This window comes from Panthera leo, chromosome A2, assembly GCF_018350215.1.
Source record: "Panthera leo isolate Ple1 chromosome A2, P.leo_Ple1_pat1.1, whole genome shotgun sequence".
In the NCBI taxonomy this organism is placed as follows: domain Eukaryota; kingdom Metazoa; phylum Chordata; class Mammalia; order Carnivora; family Felidae; genus Panthera; species Panthera leo.
Genome location: NC_056680.1, coordinates 117,244,056 through 117,249,991, shown reverse-complemented (window position 1 = coordinate 117,249,991; position 5,936 = coordinate 117,244,056). Strand labels below are relative to the sequence as shown.

The 5,936-nt window shown below is 43.9% G+C and overlaps 1 protein-coding gene across 1 annotated transcript in view; it reads left to right on the top strand.

Moving 5' to 3' along the window:
* SKAP2 (src kinase associated phosphoprotein 2) overlaps window positions 1-4,310 on the top strand; it is a 198,021-nt gene extending 193,711 nt beyond the window's left edge. Inside the window, exon 15 of the transcript XR_006197434.1 lies at window positions 4,158-4,310. The gene's annotated coding sequence lies outside the window, so the exon portion shown is untranslated. The remainder of the gene's footprint in view (window positions 1-4,157) is intronic.
* The last annotated feature ends 1,626 nt before the right edge of the window (window positions 4,311-5,936 follow it).

Here is a 5,936-nt window from a genome sequence, read left to right as displayed (position 1 = left end):
AGCACAGAGCCCACGGTGGGGCTTGAACTCACAGACCGTGAGATCGTGACCTGAGCCCAAATCAAGAGTCAGAGGCTTAACTGACTGAATCACCCAGGCGCCCCAGTATCTCTAACATTTGATAATGTTGTACGTTTCTTATGTTGAAACATTGTTGAAACTTCTACCCATACCTCGGCTATTGGATCAATTTAAAAACAGTATATGGCCTTCTGATAGTATATGAAACGATTGGTTGCAAAGAAAAATTTTGTCGTGCGACACAGGGTCATTTTGGTACTCTCCGGCAGATTCCAAAAAGATGGAATTGAATAGAAAAATCAAACCAGACATCCTTATCTCCTTGCCTTGCTAACTGGTTTCTGTGGCTTTCACCGCCTGGAAGCTTATCACCAGCACATAGCGTAGCAGTTGGGGCTGTCGTTGTTGATGAAGAGAAGTTTATTTTTGGTGCTGGCATCATGGATAAAACAGCCCAGGAAAAGTGAATATCCGAATATATTCTCTCCATCTGACATTGTATCACTTGCCTCGGGCCTCTCCACAGTGTTGTTTCTTTCTATGTGGAGAGAAGCAATTAAAAAAAATCGACTGCTAAAACGGAGCTTGGATGTTGCTTTCCCATTTTTCCCATTTTCTGTAAGCAGGTTGGCTATATTGCCCTTGAGCCTTAAGAAGCGTTGCTGATTGGCTGTTTGTTATTTTTTAATAATATATGGCATGTATCCAAGTAAGCATTCCGATGACCTCGACAATAAAATGTGATTCTTGGCTGCAAGGTCTATGGGGGGATGGCAGGCTGCCAGCCACTCATACATCATTTACAGGTGGCTGTTTCTGACAGGCCGGTGTTAGTTATTGTAAATGAGTGACAGTCCCTATAAGTCACCTGTAAGCCTTACTCCACTGGCCTCGGGCTTCCCGGATGCCCCGGCCCCTTCAGCACACGTGCTCCTCCCTGTCGAAGACCCTCATTCACAGACCCTCCCGTGCACGATGCTGTCTGCCTGGGCTCATCAGTACGTGGCACTACCTTGTATGTGATTGACGATAATTAGGTTTCAACTGCCTTCTGATGCAGAAATACTATTAGAGCACGGCCAATTCTGGTCCTGTAATCTTGCCTCTGAAAGGGTATTGATTCACTCTTTCACATTTTTAAAAGGTCATGGCAATAATTCCATCTGAACTGTGCTAAGTGAAAATAGTTTGTAGAAATAATATGGTTGCTTCTTCGTTCCATGGTAATTGAAAGCCGCAATGGCTTGTTTCTTTTAGTATATTTTAATTACATGTGTCTCTTCGTCCCATCTTCCCCTGATGGAGTGTTTGTGAAGTTATAAAACAGTCGGCCCGCTGTGTGAAATGTCTTCTGACTTTTGGGCAAAGAGGACTTTTTTGTTTTCCTACTGTGTGAAGTGAGGCCTAACCGAATACTTGGGTCATGTTGCCTTGTTAACGTAAGGCTTAAAAAGGGAAGACGTGATCCTTTTCCCTGGCACTATCACCTGCCTGCCTGTTTCAATGAGATTAGAGCACACTGGCCTTGGTAAACAGGATACCAAATTTGCGTGCTTTCCACAAATTTTCATCGTAGCTACGCGGTCCTTTCTGGGTCGACTGAAAACTAGTATTCTCGGTAGTTATCAGCCCATAATCAAATGAATTCGTTGTGAGCGTGCAGAGCTCCGGTAGGGTAACCACCCCGGGCAGGTGACAAGAAACTACGAATGCCGTAGCGTAAATTACTGGGAAACTCAGACTGCAGGTAGAGACTTTTTTCCTACGTCTCCAGCTTTGCCGAGGCGAAAGAATTTTAAAGTGCTTGAATCGCGTGTTTCGTGAAAGGGGCCGATCAGACTTTATGCTCTGAGCCACTCTGTATATGTCTTCCAGTTAGGGGGTGAGGAGTGGGGGGGAAGCCTCAGCTGTTTCTAATCTCAAAAATGAGCCCGTCATTGTACTTGCAAACTAAGGGGCATATTCTCACCCAGAGCATGGGGATTTACGCACATAATTACCATTAATGCTAATGGCATTTATGTCTGTACAGCCCCGCACATCAAGATGAGAATATATTTCCATGTCTTCACGCTGTGAAAGTCCATTTAATATCATTCATTTTACAACTTATTTTTTAAGATGATGTCCATATTCTGTCATGGCGTACATATGCCTAGTTAAAAGTAAATGTGGGAAATATTGGGAAGAGATGTGATAGCTAAACTTGTTCGCGTGGATGAAATATGGCTGAACTCAAATCCATTCATACTCTTTAAACACAACGCTCTATTCGGCTTTGAAACTGCTGGCACGCTTTTCATAGTGTTATAAATTTGTCAGCCTAATGGGACGTTTTGTAGATGTTTTCCTTTTTAAGTGCTTTAACAGGAGTAGGTATTCCATTGATCCAAAAATTCAGCTCAGCGTTTCATTTCTTCGAGATGGGAATCATACACTGGATGTCTATCAGAGATTAAGTGGTGGATAGTGCCCTCCATCTCGTCAAGGAAAGGCAATTCACTCCCTGCCGAAGTCTCCTCTCTTCTGGCCTCCGGGAACATCTCAAGAGGGGGGCCTGGTCTGCGGCCGGAGATGTCAATGGTCATCAGAACTTGAGGTTGTTCCACATCTACATCGATTGTATGATTCTCTTTATACATCAGGCCCAATAGCCTATTGAAAGGCGTCTTCACGTCTATGCTGGCCAAGCAAATTCAGATCCAGGTCTTGATTGATCTGTCCTGGGACTTTGACCATTAAACGAAAATGATGCATCTACCTCACCTGTCCGATCTCTGAAACCTTTCTCTTTGAGCCAGCCCAAAGCAAAAGCGTTCCGTGTTTAAAACGGAGACATAAGAATCCGACAGGCATGCTGAAATCCTTCCTGAGAGGTCTCTGTGGGTCTCCTTCAAAGGTATACGGCCTCCTCTGGGGGAAAGAGAAGAGCTTCGTAGCAGATCTCAGAAGGCTGTGCAAAGGAGCGAGGTCACTTCTGAACGGGCTCAAGATGGCCAACTGTGCCCAGCTGGGTGGCCTCAGGCACAGCACTGGACCGGAGTCTGTTTCCTCGTGGATAAGATTGAGCAGGATGAATACTGAGTGTTTTTACTGCCTTGAAATTTTATAACCAGTGCCATGCCGTATTTGGCTTTTATAAACATTAGGATTATGGTGAATTACAATGAATAACCGAAAGGAAACACTGGTGTCCAAGGGGTTAGGCGTGCGAGGAGGTGAGACTCCAGAGTATTATTAGATGTCTGGACACAAAATGCTAGTAGAACAGCTACGATGCAGGCCCAGAGCCTATGCCCGAGTCCAGACCACATCCTGATATGTGATTGCTTTGCGTGCGACTTGCCGACTTGACTCTTACCAGCCTAGTAAGTTCCCCAAGCTGTGCTGTCAATCACTGTGACGTCCAACCTCCAGGCGTGGAATGCACTGGGCACCTGGTGAGGAAACGGTTCCTCACCTCATCTTGCCTAGCATGACCAAACCGGCAGGCTTTCCCGTACCAGTCACCAACATCCCCTGGGCATTTTCCTCTTAAGGTCACCGCTTCCTCAGTCACACTGATCACAGAACTCTTGTGATCCAAAAATTCAGCTCAGCGTTTCATTTCTTCGAGCCGGGAATCGTACACTGAATGTCTTACCAGAGATTAAGTGGTGGAAGGTGCCCTTCATCTCTTCAAGGAAAGGCAGTGCACTCCCTGCCAAAGTCTACTCTCTTCTGGCCTCTGGGAACATCTCAGGGGCAGGGCGTGGCCCTCCAAATTCCCTGGATTCTCGTAGTGTTTCGGTTTTCTTCTCAGTGCCCTAGAGCCCTGCTTTGTACATCCATGGCCCCTTCCACTCCACACCATTGCAGGTATTTCTGAAAAATTACATGATGCGGCTTTATTACATTATTCTCACGTTTAGAAATAGGGCTTCTTTGGCATTACTTCAACACCTATTGGGCCCCTACTATGTCTCAGCCTTGGGCGAGAGCCTGGGGACAGAACTGAATGAAACACCATCCATGACTTCTAGGGCTTGATGAGTTAACATTTGTATAGCATTTGACAATTTCAAAAGACTTTCACATACATTTTCTTGTGTGCTGTGCACAATGTGGAGCCGATGGTACTCTTATTTCCATTTCAGAGGAAAATGGAGACAGAAAGACTGGATAAGCTGTTCAAGATCCCCTGGTTTAGAAGTATGAGTGTTGCCTCAAACCCAAGTCTTCCGGCCCCACACTCCTTGGTCTTACCTCTCTACCACGCGCCTACTCAGAACGACAACTCAAAACAGAGGTATGCCTGGTAAGCCCTTCTTGGGGTATTCCGTTTTTCTGAGAAGCATCAGACACTGTGAGCCAAAGACTAGAACAAGGGCCATAGTGCTCCAGAGAGGCTGGCAAGCGGTTTGAGCCAAATCCAAGCCTTGCCTGTTCGAGTCGTGCCTCCTTCAGGTGCTGAGGCAAGGACAGCCCATCCACTCTCGAAGTTTCCAGAATCACAGCTGGGTACTTTTTTGAACTCACACCATTGAAAACTATCAAGGTCAGAACATGATTGAAGAACCTTCTCCCTCTCTCTTAAGTTGCTGCGTTTATATGATATTGTTTTCCACTAAAGAAGGTTCTCTTAAAAATGAGGTTGAGATCCCTAAAGAAATTGCTTCAATCAGCAGCAGGGCTTAATGACTGTTAATGGGAAGTGGAGATAGGATAGTAAGTGTTACTTTGATTAATAAGAGAACTGCAGAGAATTTAAATTGTGCCACTGATGGATTATTTTCTTCAAGCTTGATAAGCACTTCTCATTTGTTCTTAAATTTGGTCAATACTGTTAAAGGCAGCAAAATGAAGTATAATTAATTCTATTACGGCTGCTCAGACTAAGTGTTACTAAGAAACAGATTATGATGCAGGCGACAGCAGAACTCACTGTGTTGACAGTCCGATGCTTTGAATACCTGTCGTTGCTTGCTGGCCTAAAAGAATGAAGAAAATATTTCTGTATCGTGATTGCGAGATACCTAAAACTGTTTTTATCACCTGCACGTGTTCCGCTGACCTAAATCAGGGAGTTATCAATGCCACGACCAGCTGCCACTAAAATGATCCCGCCTTGGAAATATAGAGAGTAAATAAAAGATTGGGATCATATATCAGTTAAAACATTAGGAGCTGGATGCTCATTTTGAATTAATCACTAAGAAAATGAGATATTGATTTGATGTTGAGAGAAAGCTTTACATATTTCCTTTTCTTTCAAAGCTTCTGCTCCATATGATGAGCCACGCTTTTCTTTACCTTTGCTATTAATTTTACTTAGAAGAGTGGATAAACAGATGACATTCAGAGAAAAGATATCTTATTTTAGTAGGCAATTTTATTTACTCTGAGTACTAATGCCTACCATGGCACGAAATTAGACCCACGACTTCCCTTTTTTTCTGAAAACAGCAGGATTACACCAGCGTTTCCTGAATAGCTTTTCCCCTCCCTCCACCCTTTTTGAAAATCTATCACTATCTATTTATTTAAAGGACACAAATGACTTTATAAGTCATGCTCAATGTCGTGCCTGAATGTGGATTGATACATACGCGGTCTTACCTCCTGATTTTCAGCTTCTCATTCAGTGATTCCCATCCCTACAGCTCATTCTCCAGGGTATCTCTGGTTAATTCCAGGAGTGCTTCCAAGCCTTAAAATGAAAATAAATTAATTCTACTTCATATTTTTTTTTTAAAGGAAATAAGCAATGTGTCAGTCCTGTTTCACAGAAGCCACCAAATAACAGCAGGCTTTTACAACTCCAGAAAGGCTGGGAATCAGACTCCCGCTGCACATGTGTCCTTCTGTTCGCTATTTCTATTTCCAAGTCTTGTGCTTCTTCCAAAGTGTGTAAAGTCACTGGGTGAGTAATCCTG